Here is a 23,395-nt window from a genome sequence, read left to right on the forward strand (position 1 = left end):
GTATTATTTTTATTATTAGCAATTAAAGCATTAGCCCCAGGTTTAAAGTTTTTTCCCCCAGCAGACTGCTATTCTGCCCAAAGCTTTCCCCTATTGTAAGACTAAAAAATCCCCATGAACCCTCAGTGACTGCAATTTGTGGAGATTTCTGTTTTTCTGCACGTCTGGAATTGCCACAGACAGACATTTCTGCCTTTGCATGTGTGAGCAAATGACAGGAGTCAGAAGCTGATCAGCCTAATGCCATCTGACAATGGGGGTGTGGATTTTACAGCACTGAAATCAGTGAACTACTCAAAGTTGCTCCACCAGCTTAGAGCGTACTAAGCCAAAAGAGACTTGTGGAAGCTGGGACATGCCTCCCAAAGAGGGGAGATGCTGCCCAGCTTTGCCTCTTTGGGGTCAGCTGCGGCCGGATGCGGAGCAGGGAGGGAGAGGAGGAGGAAGGGAGCAGTGCCTCTGGCTGCTCTGAGGCTGCCAGCTTTGTCCTGCTTCTTTCAGGGTGATAGTTTTCACTCTGGTGCTGTGAGCTGGTGAAATTGGCCTGATGTGGGGAGTAGGGCTCCCCTGTTATCGGCTGTGGGAGTGGGCATGATATTCCATGGCACTGTGCTGGCTCTGGTGTCACTTTTCCCAGACATCAGCTCATCAGAGACGACACCTCTGTCCTGCACAGCTCTGTAGGAATGGTTGTCCCCTCGTGTGCTGCTTGGAAAACACAGTAACGTGGTTTGGTTACGTAGAGGAAAACTTTTTTGCCTTTCATTCTCTGCGTGGCCTTTTGATATTGATAGCTGACAGATTTCCACTTCTTTGCATTTTTTATCTGCTTGGTGTATGCCATTTGTTATCTCTTTTGTATATGACAACAGCGTAAGGCTTTTGTTGTACAAATTTTTAATAAAAAAAAAGCAAAAATATTTGAAAGCTAAAGCGGATATTACTTTTCCCACGGAGTATGCAACTTTCTTTTGATAGCCCAGACATCTTGATAGAGTGTGTTGGAAGCCAGGCACTGTGTTCAGAAAATATTTGGATGTTTGGTGGTGGGACTATTTTTTTGTAAAACGAGCGTTTTACTCTCAGAGACGTTGTGAGAAGCGGGTATAATTCCAGTCAGTGCTGACAGGTGGCATTCAGCCTTTGGTTCAGTGCTGAGCTCTTTCAGAACCCCACTGCTTGGTGTCTGGCTTCCTTCTGTCAGGAGGGTAGAGGGGCAGATGAGGCAGGGGAGGTGTGCAGGCTGTGGGGTGGAGCGCTGTGGCAGAAAGGAACCCCATCCTTCATCCCGTGGGATGGGGGCTCAGAAAACACCTCCTGCCAGGGCTGTGGGCATCTGCTGGCGAGGCAGGGCCCGAGAGGCGGGGGAAGGAAGCTCCTCCGGCAGCAAGGGACGGGGTTACCTGGGATCAGAGCCCTCAGTGGCGGTGCCAGCAGTGCCGGCCAAAGCCCTGGCACGGCTCTCAGAGGTCTCCTGATGGTTTGGAGAGGCTCTGGAAGTGGAGGCCCGACGCCGTGGGAAGGGCAGGCCCGGCCGGCGCTGGCCGAGCGCTGAACTCCCGTGAACTCGTCTTTCTCACTCTGATGTTTGTCGTAGAGGCCCGGGGCTAGAACTTTGCCGTGGCATTTCACCTCCTGGCCCGCAGCCCATCGCGATGCCGGTGCCTCCCCTTGCACAACGGAGCCTTGTTATGAATGACGGGAGAAAGTGCCATTGCAGGTCTGCTGCTGCCGGGGGCACTCCCCAAAACAACTCACAGCAACACCCTGTGTCTAAAAAAAACCAGGCACCGCATGAATTCGCAGAGCCCTTGGTGCGCTGATGCTACAGCAAGATTTGGTCCTGCACATGGCCCACTTACAGCCTGGGAATGTTTTCAGCTCTGCTGTTTTTTTTCACCTAGAGATCCTTGCTTTTCCCTGTGCTGTCCAGTTTTTAAAAGGAAAGGAAATAAAAAGGCACAAAAAGAAGGCTTCTCTCTAGCTGTGGCTTCTGTCCTTGCATAAATCCCTCTGTCATGATTTCCACATTGGCCTGGTCTTGCATGTCCTTGTTACTTTGCCTTTCTGTGGGGTATTCCCAGTTCTCACACTCCCTGCCCTTAGCAGCTGAGGTCGATCTAATGCACACCCATCTTTGTGCACCCCTTTCCCTGTTTCCTTACTGATGATCCTCAGGAAGGCGCCTTTACTTTACAAACAGAAAATGATGAACAGGAAGGAAATAATGAACTTGAAAGGAGAAGTGTTGAAGGGTTGAAGCAGTAGTTTTCGCTACTGCTCGTAGTGAAAGATTTTCCAGTGGCTTAGCTCAGGTCGAGCCACGGTGACATGAAGGACCTGCCAGTGGGAGAGCTCGAAAGTGTTCTTCCTTTGTAAACAGACTGCTGAAACTCCTCACTGCAATGTGTTTATGCCCTCTGTCAGAGACAGGTATCTGCCCACGTAACCCTTGGCACTGATCACAAGATCTGGGTCTGCTTATCAGCTGTGCTCTGGGAGGGCTGGGAGGGAGCACAGTGGAGATCAGGGTGCTGAGAGGCTCTCGCTGGGCACATCAAGGGCTTCACCTGGCTGTGCTGAGCCTATTGAGGCGTCACAAGGGTTTGCTGAGCTTATTGAGACTTCACAAGGGTGTGCTGAGCTTCACCTGGCTGTGCTGAGCTCATTGAGGCTTCACCTGGGTGTGCTGCCCAGGCCCCATGCTCAGGGCAGTGCGGGATGCCCTTCCTGGATCCCACGAGGTGTGGCAGCAGGGTATGGACAGCTCCAAGGAGCTGAGAGCATCCCAGTGCGGGATGCTGGATCCAGTGTAAGAGCTGCGTTCACCCCCCACTTAGTGACAGTCTTTCTTATCTCATGGCACTGCTCCTGAACAAAATGATGCACTGCTGGAACACTCCCCGCCAGTGCACCTTTTTTTCTACAGGATGCCCATTTTTTGCACCTTTTAAGCTTCAAGTAGTGCGGCGTAATCAAGATTTAGCACACGCATCACGTGTGCTGACTGACTTAGAGCATGGGGTGTAATCCAAGTGCTGCACCTCAAGTTATGAATTTGCTAATTAGCACCTCTCCTTGGCATAGACTTCTGGTTAGTGAGGAAATCCTGCAACCTTTCTGCCTGGAATTGCTCTTTAAACAGGGATGCTAATATTTATGGACCCTGATGGTCGTGCCGATTCGCTAGTTAATGTTTTCAAAGCGCTTTGAAGATGAAAAATGCTGAGTATTATTGGCCTTTTATCTAAAAAAGACATTTTAAAACATGGAGCTAGGGAAAGATCTGCATAAATTAACACGTGTTGATTATGCTCTATCTTTCCTTTTCATCTGAATGTATTAAGTAGCAAGAGAACTGTGAGAATTTGTATCTTTCCTTTTCATCTGAATTTATTAAACAGGAAAAGGACTCTGTGCATTAGTAATCTAATTTGAACATCAAACCAAAACCAAAATTCTTCTTAATCCATCTCTCAGATCTCTCACCAGCAGCAGAGTTTTCTCGCATATCTCAGGTTAAGAATGAAGTCTCAGGCTCAGGTATTGGTGCTTTCTGGATTGACAGGACTGCAATACAGAATGATTTTTCCAGTTCAGCCTGGAGGGCCAGTAACCACTCCACTTTGCAGTGAAAAAAATGATGAGCATCAGTCAAACCCAAGTTTGCTCACCCAAATCAGTAATGTTGAACCAGGCAGCTTTCACTGATTTGGGGAGGGAGCTCTGCCTTAGAAACTCCTGTGATTTTCTTGCCATTTAACAGAGTAACATTAGTTCAGCCATTTGAATGTTTTTCTTCAGTAAATGTACACAATAATGATAACTTTTTTACTTCGTGAAATTTTATTCACTCTTGCAAGATCTTTTTAATTGTGAAGTGCAACATAGTATTACATTGTGATCTGTTAAATTTTTTGCTTTCAAAATCAGAAATTGCTAATTTCAATAGAGGGTATATAGCACAAAAGCAAGTGAAAGATTCTCTCTTGGCTTCGTGATTTGAGACAAGTTGCAGCTGAAAAATCTTTTTTTCCCTCTCCAATTTCTAATCCCAAGGTGAAGGAAGTTACAGATATTCCGTTAAAACCTTTGTGGAATTTTAAACTTTCTCAATGATAGATTACAGCAAGATGTGGGGGAAGGAGACAGGCTCCTGATGAGCTGGGAGAGGAAAGACAAAATCCCAGCTACTTGGGGAGAAGTTCCAGAAGTCAGGATCTCTCCAACTTGATGCTGATTTCAGCTGCGGATAGATATTTCATTTTATGCAGCCACCACATGAAATGAGAAAAAAAATCGAAGTGTTGTGCTTTGCTGCTTTTGTTTTGAAGTGTTGCAGATCTAAAAAAAAAAAAGGAAAAACACCCAATCCACCAACACAAAACAAGAATTTAACCTTTGAAATTTACCAATAACCTTTCACCCGGACATCATTGCCACTGGTCTCCTCAGAGCCAGGAACAGCTGCTGCAGACATGGTCCCCATGATGGTCCCTTAGGATGAGTGGCTGAAACAAGCAGCCAGAACATCATCCCAGAGTCCTCACCCTCGCTTTCCTGCGTTTGAGACCTTCAGGTGGCAACACAACCCCTAATCTCCTGTTAGCAATGAGATATTTCTCTGGCAGTGACACTCAGATGTGGAATACGTGTATATGTGTACATTTGCTGTGCTGTCAGGTTTTTTCTTCTTCTTCTTCTTTTTTTTTTTTTTTTTTTTTTTTTTCCCTTAGTTTTAAAATAATCTCCTCTTTGTGCTGTGGTGAATTGCTCTGGATGGAGGTACCGCCATACTGTGGAATAAAAATTAAGCCTCATCTTTTTAACAGAAATGAAAGTCCTTGGTAGTCACTGGAGTAGCTCTGAAGCTCATCTGCCAGTCAGCTTGGTGTTGAAGTAATTAAAGAGGTCAGGCACAAATATATCGTGTACCTGGAGCTTTGCCAGCCTCTTTCTCCCATCTCTTATCATGCCCGTCCATTTGGGATTCTTCCACAGGCTTTCTTATATTCATCGTGTAGATTAGTGGTCTGCAACTATTAATAACAAACTTTGATGCTACAGAGTGGGAATTGCTTGAATAAACAATTTCACAAGTAAATGGAGTCACAGCTCTGAACCAAGAGAGCTCCAAACTTCTTTTAATTTACAAAGGTCAAAAAGTAAATGGGATTGTTGCTTGGGGAGGTAACTTGAGGAGAACATGCAGTGTTCCCTCACAACAAAGGGATGAAGGGCAAAAAATTTGATTGACTTCTGCAGTTTGGTTTTAATTGGCTTTATTTCTACCATCACCAGCACAGCAAGCAACCCGTGTGAGCAGAGGGATGCTGGTTGTTAAAGGTGCATTTTTTTGCATTTTTTACCTTTTCAGAGCAGTTCAGTACAAATTTTCCACAAAGGATAAGCAGGAGAGTTTGCTCCAGAAAGCAGGAGACAGGCAGTGGGGCGGGAACTGCTGAAGGAGTGAGTCTGGGTCACTGGTTTCTGCTTGGGCTTCCTGAACATCTTTTTTCCAGATGCTCTGCAGCTGCGTCTGAGAAAGCAATTTTATTTTGTTTATTTACTTGTAGTCTGGATTATTTGTGTGGAGGAGCAGAGCGCCATTTCCAGGCATTTTTAATTGCAGGAGACTGTCACTTGCAGTAGGGTTTACTGAGCATTTCCTGAGAGATTTAGCAGGATATTGGGAGATCAGTTAAGTGTCTGTAAAACATCTGACTGCTCACTCTGGATTTACCCACAGCAGTCCTCGGTTGCCAGTGGAGACTGCCAGGATATTTCTGCCTGTTTTCCAGCCCCTTCCCTCCTGCCCCAGCTGCCCCTGGGGGTGGGATGGGGTGGGCAGACACTGCTGCTCCTCTGCCAGCCCGTGTCTGTGCAGACACGAGGTGAGGGACTGGGCAAAAATGTGGAGAAGGCCCAGTTTAATGGAAGTGTCACAGAGCAGTTGGGATTGCTGGAGAGGCACAGTGAGCACAGACCAAGCTTCCTTAGAGCTCAGCTGCTGGTGGAATCATTTAATCCCAGGATTATTTTTGCTCAGAGCTGTTGGGAATGATGGGGAAGTCAATCACTGACTTCCCTCCTTGCCGAGACGGCTTCCCACCAATTCATCCAACCTCAACATGAGTCAGTGATCAGAAACTTTTCTCCAGTAGAATCCCTGACAGTATTGCAGAAAGCTGCTCCTCCTCCACGCCTTGTGGTTACTAATCAGGAGAATTTGACTCTGCATCCTCTTCTGCATCCTCCCCTCTTTATTCTCACATAGCTCTGCCTTCAGCAGCTGAGCAGGAGCCGCCAGCTGACCCACCCGGGGTGTCAACGAGTGTCACCCTCAGCAGTCAGCAGGTCCTGGGGCAGGTGCAGAGGTCAGGCACGGAGCCTCAGCTCCCCCTGCCCAAGGAGAGGCCGTGCCCGTCCCCACCGTGCAGCCTGACCCCTCCTGCTGTGCTTCCTGGGGGCCGCACGTGGCCCTGACGGCATCTCCGTGATTGCCGAGCGAGCTGTGGCGTATCCTGTGTGCCCTTCCCATGGATCATTAACGGCGGCGCAGGTGGCGGCGCCTGAGACGTTTCCCCTAAGTCACAGCACGTAACACAAAATGAAGTGACACTTTTAGGTGGTGGCACACGTAGCTTCAGGTGTTTGTTTAATATTCAGCGTTCGTGCTCGGTGAGAACTGGGATGTGAGCTTTCAAATGTTGCTCCATGGCTGTGCATCACTGCACTTTTTTGTTGTTGTTGTTGTTTTTTCCTTTTCAAGGGCCTGACAGATGGTGATGTTCAGATTAAAAGTAATTTCTTTATTAAGCCAACGCCCACGTTGTTAGTGATTTTTAACCAGAACTTCATTTGTTGAAACAAACTGTTGTGCACCTAAAGTGTTGGAAAAGGATTTAGACAGGAGGGCTTAAGAGAAATTCAGTGTCTGAAGAGCAAGTAGTGATAGTCACACCCTGAGCCCGGTTGATCCAGAGTCCGTGTCTTTGGTGTTGTGAGTGAGACCTCAAAGGTACCTCAGAGCTTTCCTTTCTGAAGTGCTCTGATTTTCATATTCCTAAATGAGGAAAATGATCCTGAAATTAACAATGGGAATTCTGGACAGACTGAAAACGGGCTGATTTTCCTATACCATTCTCCAGCCAGGCGTTCCACTGTACTGACCATGGATGCATTGTATGGGATAGGTGTTAGAGGCAAGGAGGAAAGAAAGGCCAGAACACTCAAGTTTCCAAATTACATCTGGGAGTTGGGCCAGCTTCTGAGCTGTGGGCCTCCTGAAGAGGTACTTTACCTTAAATCATGTCTCTCAGCAAGCAGGGGTTCCCAGTAGGGTGATGGTGGGCAGGAGATGGAGAATCAGAGACAGGAACGGAGGTTTGCTGTTGGTTGGGGTGCAATCCAAAGCCTTTAGAGTCCATCCCAGCCTGTATGGAGCTGTGGATACAGTCCTGGAAGTCACTTCTGCCTCTGGCTGGTTCCCTGTGTTCCCATACTCATATCTAATAGTTCTCAGGCAGTTTCTGGAGGAAATCAAAATTCCCTGCAGGTCCTATGGGCAGTGGCCAGTGTGGTTCCCTGTCACAGGAGTCTCCTGCCGCACCCTGGTCTGACGGCACAGGCTGTGGCTCAGGGCTGCTTTTGGGTTTCTGTACAAGGGAGATGGATGCTGGGACCATCTGTAACATCAGACCCATTTTATGGCTAAAAACATAGTAACTGGTTGGTTAGCTTCAAGTTTTCCGCTTAGCACTGTGCTGTAACATGGCCTTCTTGGAAATAAAAATATCAGTCAAAGAAAACCAAATTTTACTTTTTTTTTTTTTTTTCTCTCATCTAAGTTCCTATGGGAAGGTAGATAAACCTTCAAAAAAAGAAAATGCACTCTCACTAAAATTATTCTGCTTTTGGGGTCACGTTTTAATCAAAACCATACCTGCCTTCAGGAAAAAAAAAAAAAAAAAAGTAAAACTGATTGAATTTAATAACTAAAGGAACATAAACTGTCTGCTTTGAAATGTATAATCTCACATGACATTTATTTCATAATGTGATCAAATCATATATGTTGTTATGGGGACAGTCTTTATTAAAAATGCCATTTATTTTAACAAGTGCAATAAAAAGAAACCCATATTTTTTATTGTGGTAGAGGAGAAAATTGCTATTAGTCTGCTTTCAGCTAAATGAAAACATCTTTCAAGATTTGTTCAAAAATATTTAAATAAAGTGCTATGGAATTTATTCATTTGCTGCCTTCCAGCACGGATTAAATTATCTTAAATACAATAAATGATATAGAAGAATTTGTTTTGGTTAGGGATATCCTTTGCTGATGAAGAATGAGATCATTTAAACATAACATTTTAATATAGGGCTGTAATTATGTCATTGAAAGCCCCAGTTTGATCTTAGTGAAGCACAGAGTGAGCTCTGCAGCTGCAGCCAGAGCTTCTGAAAGGCACCAGGGGGGAGCTGCTGGGACATGTCCCCGTGAAAAAGGGAGGGACTGGGAGACCCCCAAGCACATCTGCTTCCAGTGAGGTCAAATTCATGGCCTGACCCTGTGCAGGGATGGATTCCTTACCCCGTGCAATGGTGGTGAGGAAGAGGATGAGCACAGCTCTTGCTCTTCACAGGAGTTCATGGAGCAGGTGCCTCACTGTTGTGCAGTGACAGCCAGATGTGTCCAAAGCTTGGGGACGCTGCTTTGGTTGTGGCTCCCTCCTCACTTCCCTGGAGCAGAGCGTTTCCACCGTGGCTCCAGCTTGATGGCTCTGTGCCACAGCTTCCCTGCATCTGAATCCCCTGATTTCCCAGTCCCTCGGTCCAAATCCCACATCACAGTTTCTGGAATATCTGATCTGGAAGGGGAGGAAGGATGGGACCAGGCTAGCCCTCGACTGGGGGAGCTCCTGGGAGCACTGGGGTTGGGATGTCTCCCCCTTGTCCTATCCAGCTGGTCTCTGCCCTACAGACTGGCTCTTCTCTCCCCTCACTCCAGCCTGAATAACACCAGAACCAGGGAAAATGCACTGTTTTGCTTTATTACAGCTGTCAGATTTGCAGATAAAAGTTATGTGAAGATGGACTTCACCATTAATTAAAATTCCAGAAGCCAGACTAAAAGATAATAAATATAACTTGGTTCACTTTGGGAATAATGCTCACCTGAAAACGTTGAAGACTGGACTTTATTAGGAAGTTGGGCAGGATCATGATGGAATTAGACTTTATTCACCACCTCACAAGTAAGACTTAGGGCCCTAACGAGTCGATAATTAGCCTAATGCCATGAGAACCACTGAAAAGCTAAAATGTGTGTGGCAACTTAATGGGAGGAAGGGCCTTTGTTACAGACTGGACAATGCAGTCTGATGGTTCCTTCTGCTTTTCAAATTCTGTGGGGATAAAAGCCCCCTTCTATTAGTCATTACTTCTGCAGCTTTTTGGTGCTTTTCCCTTAAGAAGCCATGGCAAGACCTGGAAAAAGACAGTCAGTTTTATTTCAAACAAAATTCCATTTACGGTATGTGAAAAGTGGAAGATAATCGGTGGCTGTGCTTTTTCTGTGATGTTTTCTTGCAGAAGTATTTGAAGTTTCTAACCATGTAACTTGTAGCCATACAGCTTGTAGCCAAATAGCTGTTAAAGAAAGGATCTTCCTACCCTTCCTGCTGAATTTGAACATTATTTGACCATTATTAACCTAAAGCACCCACAACAGCAGCTGTTTCCCTCCCACCTGAGACTTCCCTGGAAGTACATGCTCATGTTTTGTTTGCTTGTGTGGTTTTTTAGCTTTTTTTTTTTGTTTTTTTTTTTTTTTTTTTTTTTTTAATTGTTTGTTTGTTTTAGTTGTTTTGTGGCTGCTTTATCCAGTGTGGTGTTTATGCTGTCCCAAAAGCAATAGGGCTCAGCTTGGCTTTCTATTGACTTCCTGGGATTTCTCTAGCAGTGCTCTGTGAGGTTTGCTCTGACAGTCCCTGCAGTCTCTTGGAGCACAGAGGGACATGGATTGACTTGATTCTTGGCATAGAAATTAATCATGGGTGGCGTCAGAGACTTCAGGATGAAATGTTACAACCAAGCTTCTTTCTGAAGTACCTAAGAAAATGCTGAACCGTTTGGGCCTGAAAGTCAATGAATACTTAATGCAGTTCCATGGCAGCAAGTGATGTTTAGGTCAACAGTGTTCAACCAAACAAAAATGTGTCTCTCTCATCTGAAAATCCAGAGGTTTAAGGATCAGTCTCAGTTAAGTATAGCTCCCAGTGTTGTTTACTCCATACCTAACTAGCATAGATCTGTTACAGATGGAGAACTAGGTCTAGATATGATAAACAAATTGGTGGTTACATCCATCCCAGAGCTTTTCCTGTTTCCCAAAAGGAAATAAGATTATTAGTCATCAAAGGTGCTGCTTTTGCCCTATATTTTATCTATGTGTTTTATCTGTGTGTTTCAAGAAATAAAAAGCATGGTAGAAATACTCTTTGAAAGTAGAAAAGTACCAGCGATGCTGAGTGATGCCCTGCAGTGGAAGCATTTTAAAGTGAATCATGGTTGTGGAACTGGTTTACCTAAACTCATTTGAAATCAGCAGAGTGACAGGCCCAGCACATTAAGTGATGAAGGATTGCTCCGTGACGCCGTTCGAGGCACCAGGTTGGACTCTGTGCAATCATTTCCTTCTAAATTGGTTGTAGTCCCCTTTCAAATTGTCAGAGTAGTTTTCTTCTGCTTCGTTGCACTTGAGAAGCAGGTGTACAGCAAGCTGCTCGGGCTCGTTTGATCCACACGCTGCTGTTCAATGGAGAGAGCAAATCAGACTGGAAGGGATTTCTGGTGTGGCTGCTCCGTGGCTGGATTAACGACGGGGAGCTGCTGCAGCCCGGGCAGGAGGACGTCTCCAATGCTGTCTTTCCTAGGGCATGTTAAAGAAGACAGTGATAAATTTAGCTCCTCAGTGCCAAGAATGGCAAGTGTCACTGTGACACTTGAATGCAAAATGTATGAAGTCAGCCGTCTCTGCATGAAACATCAATTTATTGGTTTTGGAGCACAGAGTGGTCTAGTTCTTGAAGTACAGGAGATTTCATTTGATCTAGCTCCAAATTTGGGAGTTTCCACAGGCCTGTTTCCCATCAGCCCTCCCTCAGGTTCTCCCATCTGAGAATGCGGGGGAAAGAACAATTTGGCAAGGCTGTGTGGCACAACTCACAGAAATATTTTTGGTTTCTTGCATGCAGAATGATGGGCAGATATCACTTTTGTCAAACTGTTCCCGTGCTCTCTTGCTACACTGGGCAATAACACAAAAGGTGCCAACGTGCCCTCTGTGTTTGTTTCCTACAGAGGTTCTTTTGCAAGGATGAGCTCTGGCTTATTTGAAAATTCACCTGAGGTTTAGGCCATAGGTTGTGAAACAAAATGAGAATGGAACGAGAACATTTCTTGTCGAATGGATTTGTGCTCTCTCATAATGAGAAAATCAGCATCCTGCAAAATGAATTTGCAGAGAAATTCCTTGGAGCTGTTCCCTACCTTGATCCCAGTGAAAGCTTAGCCTGATTTAAGGAAAGGGCACCCAGGCAGTAATTTGAATAGCACCTCTTCAAAGCTTCCTTCATCACTGAGCCTTACAGGGCGCCTCAAAATTATGACAGGAGGTGTACAAAGCATCCGCGCGCATCGAGCGTGGTCATGCAGGGTGAGTGGTGATATCCCTGAGCCTTTTCACTTGTCACTTGTCTCAGTGACAGCCTCGGTGCAGAGGAAACTCCCCCTGCCTTTGGAGGAACCTGACAGAAGCCATGGCTCCTGATGCAGCCGGATTCCAGAAGAGATGTGCACAACAGTGATGGACCTCTTTATCTCCTCTTTCTGTGTAGCAACCTGGCACAAAATGTTCCTTGAGCATCTCTCTCCTCCGAGAAGACTCGCTTAGCTTAAATGCATGTACATAATATTTGGATTTTTATTTTTACTTTTTTGCAAACTGCGTGGCAGTCCCAGGTTAGGAAGCCTTCCATTGCTCTGCAGCACCAGGATTTTCTTATGCTGTTTCCTGCTAGTGGCCTTCCCTGGTGAGGCTTCCTTTCTCTCACACTTTATACAAATATAAAACGTGGGAAAGAAACAAAATGACACATAATCCTTGACACAGAACAAAATAGGGCTGGAATTTCCTTTAAAATCCCTCTACCCACAGATCCTGTGAATTGCGATGGCACAAAATTGTTAAATTGCTTTACATTTGGGAAAACTCAGTTCATAAAAAATTGCTAACAATTTATTTTTGTACTTCATGGTTGACATCCTTCTCTCTCTCTCTCTCTCTCTTTCTCTTTTTTCTCCTCTCCTCTCACTCTCTCTGCTGGTAACATGCTGGTTTTTTTCTCTGCATGTCTGCTGAGATTCCAAGAAAAACCCAAGTGTGTCATACAACATTGCTTTCTGATTTGCAAGTTAAATAGTTTACATAGGCAAAAATGTGGAGCAATTGGAATATTCCCTACCCAAACACTTAGGGACTCAAACTGCACATTTTAGCCTGGCAGGCCTCCACTGATATTTTTAGCTAGAAAAAAAAAAAGAAAGCATTCTGAAGTAACAAGGAAAGACAGATCAGAATCTAGGAAAACCCCCCCCCCAAAAAGTTAAAGCACTATGGGACATGTTTTGTGAATGTTGCAGGTTTGGTGTTAGTTTACATCTTGTTCTGTGTGCTCAGGAGTGCAGCACATGTACTCTCTGAAAGTTGAAGCCCTTCTGAAATGACTCTTCCCAAGATGGGGTTAGCCTTCTTGCTGATTGATTTAGTCTTTTGGAAACAGGCAAACCATCAGGAGCTTTCTGCTCAGAGAGATTAGCATTCATAGCCTGCTGTTTTTTAATTAAAAAAGCCATTTAAATACAAGGGTTGGGGTTTCTGCCAGCAACCATTAAAAATACTTGTTTTGTAATTATCCCCCAACCCCTTTTTCTATTTAATTTTTTTTTCTTTTTTTCTTTTTTTTTTTTTTTTCTCTGAAGTCCTTGGCAGATTCTCACTGTTCCTTCTACCTGCTCTTGTGGCTCTGCACCTCCCACCAAGGTTAGCAGCTGGCTGCAAATCCCCTGCCAGCCCTGCTGCAAGCAGCTGGCAGGAGGTGTGGGGAGGATGTGTTCAACATCCGTTTTCCAGCGCCTGAGCTCATCCTCTGCCTCCTGCTTGGAGGATTAGGGGCACCAACCCAGCTTTGTCACCACGGCAGGACCTCGGGGATCCCCCTGTGCAAACGTGGCTCTGTTTGCACACACAGGAAGGGCACCTGCTGGAGGTGGCACACCCCCTGGGTGGAAACTAAAATAGGTCTCAGCTGGTCTGGCAGGCAGTGAACACGGTGTATCTGTGCTGTGTGTCCCTCTGCTTGTCCCTTGTGTGGAGATTGGCCCATGGGAGCTGTCCAGACAACCTCACCAAGGTGGTCTGTTCGTGGTGGTTTCCAGTCAAAGGTTGATGGTCTTGGAGGTCTTTTAATGATTCCCTGTAGGGCTTGGCTGAACGTTCTGTATCGCCAGGTTCCACAGCCACTCTGGGTCCCTCCAGGTGTTCTGCATCTGGGGGATTTGTAGTTGTAGATATGTAATATATATATATATATTCAGGCACATGTGTGCTCACTGAAGATGTGGTGACCAGCCTGAGCCATGGCTGCCTTTTCATTGCTTCTGAGGAGTTTACATCTAATGATTTTTGAATTCTTAAGTCTTCTTGGACTATGGCCTTGGACTAATGCAGAAACCCACAATATAAACATCATAAGTAGCAGCATTGTTTGCACACAAAACCTCTAACATTTTTACTGCTCTGGAGCGCTGTGTGGGGCTGTATAATTCAATGGGGGGGAAGAGAAAATTGCTATTTTGGCATCTGATAGGTGCCTGCCAGGTTTTCAGTCCATTTTCATTTAATGTAAGAGTCTCACCTGTGAAGTTCCAGTCTGTCCTGATCCTGTTTTGGCCCTTCTGCTCCCTCAGCCCGTTGCCATCCTCAGCTCCATCTCCTCCCCCTGCATCTGCAACCTCCTTGGAGGGTGTTTCATTGCTGATACCCCCACACACATCCTTCAAACTGCTCAAACCGTGGAGGCAACACTGTGTGTGGCTGGCTTGCCTTGGTGCTGCAAAATGGGGAGGGAAAGTTCAGGTTTGGTCTCCCCTGATATAAACAAAAGTTTTATAACCCCTCTTGGCTGCTGCCTCGGTCTCCTGGCTGGTGCAAGCTCCCTTTTCCTTCTGTTTTTTGCTGCCTTTTCGCTGCCTTTTCCTTCTCCCTAGCTGCAGTCCTCTGGTTCAGTGTTACTGGTTTGAAAATTGCGTGTGATGATAGTGCTTTTGACAAAATATTCTGCAGCTAGGAACAATTCCTTGGGGCTGCCTGCTGGTATTAGGTTTAAGGCCTAACCTCCGCCAGCAAATATTTAGCACCAGAATGATCTCGATTTCATCTGGCTGAAAACATCCCACTGTGGTCCTCGAACCACAAGAAATTTTCCCCCCAACAAATTCAGATGGTTGTATTCTACACAAATTGATAGCCAAATAAAGGACCAGCCCCTCATCTGCTTCTAAATGCATACTTCTTGATTTTCCCTTAATTTTTGATGGCAGTTTTCAGTTGTATTCTCCAGATAAAAATGATCCACGTGCTATTTTACAAATATGCAAATACCACTCTCATCTGACTTACAGACTGCACAAGAGCTTAGTAAAAAGTGTTTTAGAAATATTAAAGGCTCATGAATGTCTCTATTCAAATCAGTGCTTAAAATTATCTTCAATTTGTGGTGGAAATGGAGTAAGACTAGAGAAGAATATTTTTGAAATCCCACTTGAGGTGGGATTACGTAAGTTATGAGATATCTGCTATCCAGTGTAAAGCCCATGGAGATGTTTTCATTCCAGGAGGGTTTTTTTTTTGAACCAGTATTTCCCCTGCCCTGGTGTAGGCCAGTGATAACAACCACCACCTTGCACTTGCAGCATAAATGTCAGCAAAAGAACTTGTTAAAAAAAATCCCTGCACATTGATTTTCTTGTTTGTATTTTCATTTTCTTTGATGGTCACTAAGTGGATGAGTGCAAACTCTTAGCCTGAGGGCTACAGAGGCATTAGAGCAGCGGCAGAGAGGGCCAAGAAAGGCAGGTGGCACTTCCTTGGTCCCTGCGTGGTGCCAGGCTGGCAGGGAGCAATGTGAGCACCCAGCTCTGCCTCCAGTGACTTCTTCCAGCGGTCACAGGACAAGCTGCAGAGCAGGGGAAGGGATTCACCTCAGCCTCAGACCAAAAGTGGTCATAAAAACATTTCTATGACTGAGGCTGAGAGAGCATCACACAGAGCCAGCAGGGCTGCCAGTCCTCTCCGTAGTTTGAGACCCTCTAGGTCCCGTGAAGTTTTCCCCCAAAGAGGTCTTCCCACATCGTTCTCCAGCTCTCTCTGCAAGGACAAGGACACCAGCAAACTCCTCCCTCCCTCCCTCCATTTCCTTCTGCCTCCATGCAGAGCCCTCTGAGAGAGCAGCTGGCCCACGGCACATCGCCCCATCAGCCTGTGCCTGCCCACCCAGCCCAGAAGCGACAGTCCGGGCTTGGCTGGTGGCATCCAAACCACCAAACCACGACACACTGGGGGCCTCCAGCAGTGTCCTGGGCTCTGCTCCCATCCACACAGGGTGGCCATTCCCACACTGACCCAAAAGGCCACGTGCTGGTTGTAAACCTGCAAAATGTAATGTAAACGTGTATTTTGCTTCTTTCTTCAGCACTTGCTTCTTCCATACCCAGCAAGGAGATTTTCTTAGTGACCCACTCCCTGAGCCAGGCCAAGCTTTCTTATGCCAAAGAGACAGAGCAGAAGTTTACTCCTGTCCTAGCAGAGGTTAGTCCTGCTCTTGGGGTTATTGCAACAAGGAATAAGATCTGCATTCGGACAACAAAGGCCAGCAGTAACCAGACGGTGAAGTACAGATTTTGACTCATGATTCAGAGTTTATAGAAGTAGCTGTGCCTGCCAGATCGCACCTGTTTAAAGCAGCTGGAATGGCTCTTAAGGTTCTTTATTCTTAGCACTATTTTGCTGTCAGGAAACAGCCATGAAAGCCAATAGCAAAGCGTGTGTCTGATCTCATCTCCTTTCAGAGCTGATTCTCAGATAGGATGAAGGCTTTTTGCTGCTTTTGGTTACTAGATAAGCTCACATGCTGAGAGCTCTGGGTGGATCTGAAGGATCAAACCCTGTTTATAATTCATCTGTGCTCAAGGTGAGGCTATGTGATAGAATTTCCATTTTTATAAGTTTTCTTTCTTTAGAAAAAGAAAAAAAAAGAAAGAAAGAAAAGAAGAAATGGAAATACACCAAAGAGATTTGTTCAAAGAGCCCCACCTTAGGAAATGGCAGAATGAAGTTGGTTTTGGTCTCTTTTCTGAACTCTGGCAGGATGGTGTTAATAACTTTCTTTTAATGTAGATTTTGAGCATGCAATACATGCAGAGAGGGGAGTGTACTGTGTTTAACTTGTCTGTAAATGCCAGATCTTACAAAGCACAAAAGTCAGACTTATGTGGGCTGACAATGGCTAAAATTCTCTTCTTTCCTTGTGTCAGTTACAGTTTGAGTTCAGGGCGGTTGCACAGAATTTCAGATGTTGGCTGAAGATGCACATTGCAGGGGGCTGGACCAGATGACCTTTAAAGGTCCCTTTCAACCCAAACTAGTTTATGATCCTATGATTCCAGGTTTACAGAAGTGCTTTATTAATCTTCTCATGCAAAAGGCAAAGTTGATCATTATATGAAAAGTGCCATTTGAAGGGAATTTCTGGTTGGACCAAGAGAAGGATCAGTTTGTGAGGTGTTGCCAACATTTCTTCTCTTAGTCTGGGGTTTCTCAGACCCAAAAACATTCTGGGATTTCCATTTAGGCCTGGAGAAACCCCATATGGCCTATGAGGAGTGAGAGGTAGTGCAGCTTACTGTGAAGAACAAAAGATGCTCATGAAAAATAATGCACTGGTGCCATATCTTAGCACCTTGTGGAAGATCCTGTCACCACCCAAATGATTTTCCTGTACAACAAAATTCTGGGGAAAGTTGCCAGCTCCTGTTATACTGAGCAATGTAGTATGAACACTTTTTTTTTCCTCACTGCAAACATTTTTGTGTAATTTGAGACACTGATCTGTCTGAAAGCTATTGATGGTTTCTGTGCCGTCTCATGGGAAGAGCGAAGCAGTATTTTAAGTGATATAGTCATGTAATATCTTTGTTTAAAAACATAAAAATCTAACTGCCTTAACACTCCACCGCATAATTCCGCAGGACATGTGAAGCACGGCACGCTGCCGCACTTAGTCTGTGAAGGATTCCCTTGTCACTGTCAAAATTGTTTTAGAAGTCTAAATTAATGCATAGCACTGCATTTATTAAAATGTGAAATAATCATAAATTTTTCATTCTTTGTACACTTAAGCTAATTTTCACATAAATGAAGCACTTGGCAGCTGAAATTCCACATATGGCTGACAGTGATGTTTGATGTCAGAACAATGCCCTGAGCTCCATGCAAATTAAACATACTTTAATTATTCGGGATATCCATTCTTCTTTTACAGTGTGTCTAAGCAGAATATTAAAAGGAATTTTAAGTGTAATGTATTGTCAGCAGCTGACTCCATCAGCCAGGGTGAATCCTCTTGCCTCTTCTGCTGCTGAAAGGGACGTGACCCAAAGTGAAAATCAGAAAGAGCACGAGAGAAAGTAAAACTTTTCTTCAGCTTCAGACACTGTCTGGCTTAAGGGGAACAGACGAGACTCCCCCTCCAGCAGTGACCTTGGTGGCCACAGGACAGAGCAGAGGAGGCTCTCCAGGGCAGGGAGCCGAGCCAGAGGCACATGTTGCTTTTGGAATGGGGACTCTGGAATGGGAACTCTGGAATGGAAACTTGAGCTCTCTCTGTCGCATTCATCCTGGGCACCAGGTTTCGGTTCCCTGTGACAAAACCACTGGGTTTCCATGACAGTGATGTTGTCATTGCTTGGGCAATTCCATGGTTGGCAGTAATTGCAATCCCAACCACGCTCCTGGCACACTGTGCTGGGGTGATCTGGAGCGGTGCACTTTTCTCACTGTTTTACAAAGATATTTAAGAGGTAAAGATCTGGGCATCCCTGAGTTTCAGTTTCTCCTTTAGCACTATCTTGTTGTGTGATCAGCATCTTTATGCCAAATGTTTTCACAGTGATCTAAAGGCAGATATCTGGACCCCGAATTTCATGGGTGTGTTTAGGTGCCTTTAGTTTTCCCTCAAGAAAATGAACTGAATTAAATCATCTTAAGAATCCCAATTTTTCTGTCAGTTTAAAAATGTTTAAATATTGACTGGAAAAAAAAAAAAAAAAAGAAAGAAAAAAGAAATTGGGCCTGGTATCTCTAGGGCATGGTTTGAAGTGTACCCCAGCCCTTCACTCCCTTTGAAACTGAGGGGTGTTGGCCTGAGCTCCCAGTTAAATATCAGATTTCTAAGTAACAGAGGCACTTTAACAGACAAAAATAAACAAAGCCTACTAGGCTCCAGTTTAGGCAAATGAGAAGTTTTTCTTAACTTTGGCTAAGTGCTACCACACAACCTGGAGTGGAGAAACTTTCTGAAAAGTGGGATCATGCGTACCTCAGGGTCTTGTGCAGATGATTTGGGCCAGCTCTCTGCAGTGATCTGAAGTCCTAAGACAGAACAAGCAATAAATAATTCTTTATCACATCTGTTGTCATAGGATTGCTTATATACATTGACTATTGTTTAAGAGCATTGCTTTGCTAGGCTGCTTAGAATTTATCTGCACTTTTAGTAGAACTTGTGATTATTTTTAGACATGAGTACATTGGTGTTAAGAAGCTGAAAGCAAAATAAATGTAATAAGTGAGGATTTATGGTCTTCAATTATCAATTCTTTAAAAAAAAAAAAAAAACCAGAAAAAAAATAGTTTGAATGAGAAAAAAATCACCCCCAGTGGAAATTAAAAGGGGTGTTCCAAAATACAAAGGGTGTTTTGCTGAATTTCATCAGAACCCCCTGATTCTTCACTGTATTTATTTAATAAAGTGGGTGACCTGAAAAATCAATCAGGCTTCTACTTTCCTTGGGATTATTGTCCCTTTTGCATAAAAGGAAGACCCTTTTGCTGACTATAACCTGTGTAAAACTTTACCAACATGTTCAGATGTTTTGTTTTTCTGAAGGTGGGAGGATCCAGTGCTCACGATCACAGGCATTTGACTCAGTTCTTGGTCTTGAAACAGGGACAAAGCCTTGAATCCCACTTGTTGCTCCTGGGTGGTTGGTTTTTTTGTGCTTTTGTTTGTTTGTTTGTTTGTTTGTTTGTTTAAATCATCTGTCCTCTGGGTAAATTTAAATCTCTGACCCCCTCTAGCTGCTGGATAAAAGAGCTCCTTGACTCCTTGCCTTCCTACCCTCCACTGCAGAGATGAATGGTGAAGTTCTGAGAAGGTTGGAGCAGGAAAAACTAAGGAAGATTTTGGGCCCAGAGGAAGAGGAGATGAGAATGAAGACATGGAGTCAGTGGACCTTAATGGCTCAAAAGTCAAAAAGTAGCTAATAAGCTTCTAGATTATATGGGGGAGTCACTTCATGCAGTTTTTCAATCATCTTATTTTCTCTGAAAGGCTTTGGGTTTAGAAATGTGGATGTAAGCACTCCAGTAACTTCTGGCTCCCTAAACCTTGCTCCCAAGGGTTTCATGCGGAGGATCAGCTATTAAAAATGTACTGAGGCACCGTTAAAGATGAGAAATAAAAAAATTCTGACACTTTAAAAGTACTTTTTTTTTTTTTTTTCCCTCTTAACTTTTACTGTTTCAGCTTCAGGAGTGAAAGCTTCAGTGCACTTACTAGGTTCCCAGTTAATGAGATCTTGAAACAGGGGTGTTGTGCTTTGCTTTCCCCTGGCTCATCACACCGCCTTCTCTTTGGAGAGTGGCCACAGAGTGAAGATGAGGAAAGAAGAGTGCAAGACTCATTATGTGCTCATTAGTTGTTGTGAGCAGATAGATACTGAACTGGCTTTTTTTCAGCTCAGTCCTTCCCCCGTGTGCTTTCCAAGATTTGCTTTTTTTGGCACCTTCAGACGTGGTGGGTAGTGTGCTGTTCACAGGCAAACTGTGCTTGCAAACTTTTGTCAGGCACCTCAAAATGCAGATATAAAACTTTTGGAGATTGTTTCCTTTCTTGTTTTAAGAACCTCTGCCACCTTCTCTGTTCTTGTTCCTGCAATAAGGCAAGAGCTAGGAAATAACGTGGACCGTCAGATCAGGTTGCAGCAAGAAGTTTGCAGTTAAGTAATGTTGACAAGTACCACTACAGGACATGAAAACTCTGCCTAAAGGAGAATCCTTATTTCTTGTTCCTCCCTGTGGGGTTTGCAATAAGTGATGAGACTGGACTAGAAGGTATGGGAAAAACAGGCCTCTGTTTTGGGAGGAAGGTGAGAGTTAAGGGCATTCAGACAGGGCAACTGGTCTTAAACTGTCAAAAGATAGAAATACTTCAGAATACCTGAGCATTGCACTAAGCTGCAGAAATACTGAGTAACCCTCTCTTCTCAGTAGGGTGTTTCATATATTCTCATTTATAAAGTGAACCATTCCTCAAGTAGCCATCAACTCCTTAGAATTAGATGTGTATTGGGTTGGTTTCTGTGTGTGTGCATGTGTATTCTTTTTCAAGCTGCTGAGCATGAGTCTGGTTTTAGAGACGTTGGTCCAAGGTAGTGTGGGAAAACAGGGGCAGCTTCATAAAAGAGGTGGCAGAAAAGCAACCAAAGAATTGTGAGTTTGTCCAACTCTTAGGAGAAGTTAAAGACGTGGGCTGAGTTTGGCTACAGTGTTAACCCTGGGTGCCCATAAATGCAGAACTCTGAAGGAGTCTATTCGTAGATGAAAGAGAAAAGTGAAGCCAAAGGCAACATCTGCGCAGAGCAGCAGGGCCCATGGAAACAGAACTCCTGCACATGTCCCCTCTGAAGAAAGCCCAGCTAAACGTGGCACTTGCTCAGGTGATGAGACAGAGCCCTCCTGGGCAGTTCTCGAGGCTGATGGACCTGTGCCCTGTCAGCAGCCTGGGACAGGCCAGGCCAGCGCTCCGAGAGATGTCCCTCCCTTTCCCACACGCGCCCGCCACGCTCCTTATCGCTTCAACCCAAAGCAGAGGTTTCAGCAAATAAATAACCCTTTTGCTCTGCCTGAAGGTTAATAAGGTTAGTGCTGGGAAACAATGAGGCCTGAGCAAATTGGTTCTGCGCTGACTTGTAAGGGTTTAACAAGCGCTCGGTGGAGGCAGCAGGGGATGGGTTGGGGCTGTTACTGAAGAGATTGCGCCAGCCTAATGAATTGGTGCTCACAGCAGATACTGTTGGGGATGTGGCATCTAAAGATGGATGGGATTGCATCCCTAGGCTTTCCTGGCTTGAGCTGTGTCCCTCCTCTCGCTGCTGCTGCTGCACATCACTAATCATTCCATTAAAGTCCAAGAGCAGTGTCATGAAATTAAAGAAAGGCCTGTAAATGTGGCAGGATAACTCATAGTGCCCCTTAGCTCCTCACAGTAAGAACTACTCAAGTGATTTGGAGAAGGCTGGGGGATAGATTTCAAGTGTTGAGGGGGGAATTGCTCTTTTTCTGTTGCTTTTCTTATATCTAGGGGAGGTGAGAAGGAATAACAGGGAGGTCAGGATATGTAGGCATATCAAAGACAAGTTTTCATAGCATATTCTCATCAGCTGAAATGTGACCTCCTGCATTGACTGGTTGAAAAACTTTGTGAAAAAGAACATCCAGCTCTTCCCTTGTGAACATTTGCACAGGAAGGGAGGGATTTGTTCTTAACTAGGAGAAAAAAAGAAAACAAAATAGAAAAAAAACCCAACAAACCAACCAACCAACCAACCAAAAAAAAAAACCAAAAACCAAAAAACAACAACAAAAAAAAAAAAAAATCAAAAAAACCCCAAGCCCCAAAAAACAAAAAAAACCCAACAAAAACAAAAACAAACAAACAAAAAACAACAAAAAAACCCCAAACAAACAAAGAAAGCACCATGAGCCAAAAGGACCATTTATCATGTTAAAAAAATATACTTTCATTTTTACACAAAACTTAGCAAAACACTTTTGATGCCTTAATAGGAAAACCAGCAAGGGTCCGGGATGTTGCATCCTTGGGACTAGGCAGCAGCAGTGACAGGGACTGCTGCAGTGACAGTTGTCCTTCAAAAACAAGCAAAAGGCCTTCAAAAAAGGCAAAAGGCATGTCCTTGGTTTTGTCAAACCCACCACCATTTGGCCATTTTTCTAAAATGAGTGGAATTCCTCCCTTGGTGGGCTTCTGACTGCTGCTCAATAGGATTAAATTAGAACTGGGATTCTTCTAAGAAAAAGCCTGGAATCAATTGCAGTATTGACACTATTCCAGAAAAGAGAGAGCGCCAACATGAATTCAATAAGCTTCAAATAAGGCCCAGTGTCTTTCACTGCTAAATGGTTTCTGAAGAAAAAAAGAGGTTTTTTCCTTTTCTAGGTCTTTAATAAATCTTTCTTCTCATAGTCTTCTGTGATCTCTGGAACAGTTAAATGTATTGCATGACTGACTCATCCTGTCCTGTGTATCTGCATTAAGTCTGGCACATGCAGACGATGTTTGCAAATATGGGGGCTGGAGGACTGAGCCAGGTAAAGCAATTTAACTGTCTAAAAATGCTTGTGAGCGCTTTGTCAAACTTTCAAAGGCTCTAACATGGCTGAATTAATTAGTAGGAATTAGATGACTTGAAAAATCTCCTTTGGTCTCTTGTCCGTATCCTTAGGTCTGTGAGAAGTAATAAATGTTTCAGGATCTGTACCAAAAGGTCTGTGGCAGTCTAAAGAAAATACCCATTGACTTCTGTGTCTTGGACCAGACTTAGATAACTGGAGGAGGAGCTGGGAAGGATGTGTGTGTTGGATAGGATGTGCTGTAGGCCCTGCACATCCATCATCTGGGTTAATGAATATTGAACCAGAATATAGTTCAAAACCAGAACTTGAATCCAGCATATGGAACTGAAAATTTTAATGTTTGGTGTACAAGGTTAGGATGAGTTGGCTGAGAGAGGGAATGAAATGGGCTGAGTGCATTCCAGGATCTGGTTGTTTGCCCACTGTATTTATACTGAAATTTCTAGCATCACTCTGGTTTTCTTACCATTACTAATGTTGATGTAGGACAATTTACAGTGCCTTTCAGGATGGCAATTAAAGAAGCCAACAACCACACAGTCAATTAGTGGGGAA

The 23,395-nt window shown here is 44.4% G+C and overlaps 1 protein-coding gene and 1 long non-coding RNA gene across 5 annotated transcripts in view; both read left to right on the forward strand.

Annotated features, from left to right (window-relative positions):
* LOC120756365 (uncharacterized) overlaps positions 1-19,699 on the forward strand; it is a 35,180-nt gene extending 15,481 nt beyond the window's left edge. For both annotated transcript variants that reach the window (XR_005702133.2, XR_005702134.2), the window contains exon 3: positions 19,484-19,699. This is a non-coding gene — a long non-coding RNA (uncharacterized LOC120756365). The remainder of the gene's footprint in view (positions 1-19,483) is intronic.
* The window catches only part of LOC120756363 (BEN domain-containing protein 5-like), an 887,649-nt gene that overhangs the window by 579,060 nt on the left and 285,194 nt on the right, over positions 1-23,395 (forward strand). The window lies entirely within an intron of this gene.

Source organism: Hirundo rustica, chromosome 9 (genome assembly GCF_015227805.2).
Source record: "Hirundo rustica isolate bHirRus1 chromosome 9, bHirRus1.pri.v3, whole genome shotgun sequence".
Taxonomy (NCBI): domain Eukaryota; kingdom Metazoa; phylum Chordata; class Aves; order Passeriformes; family Hirundinidae; genus Hirundo; species Hirundo rustica.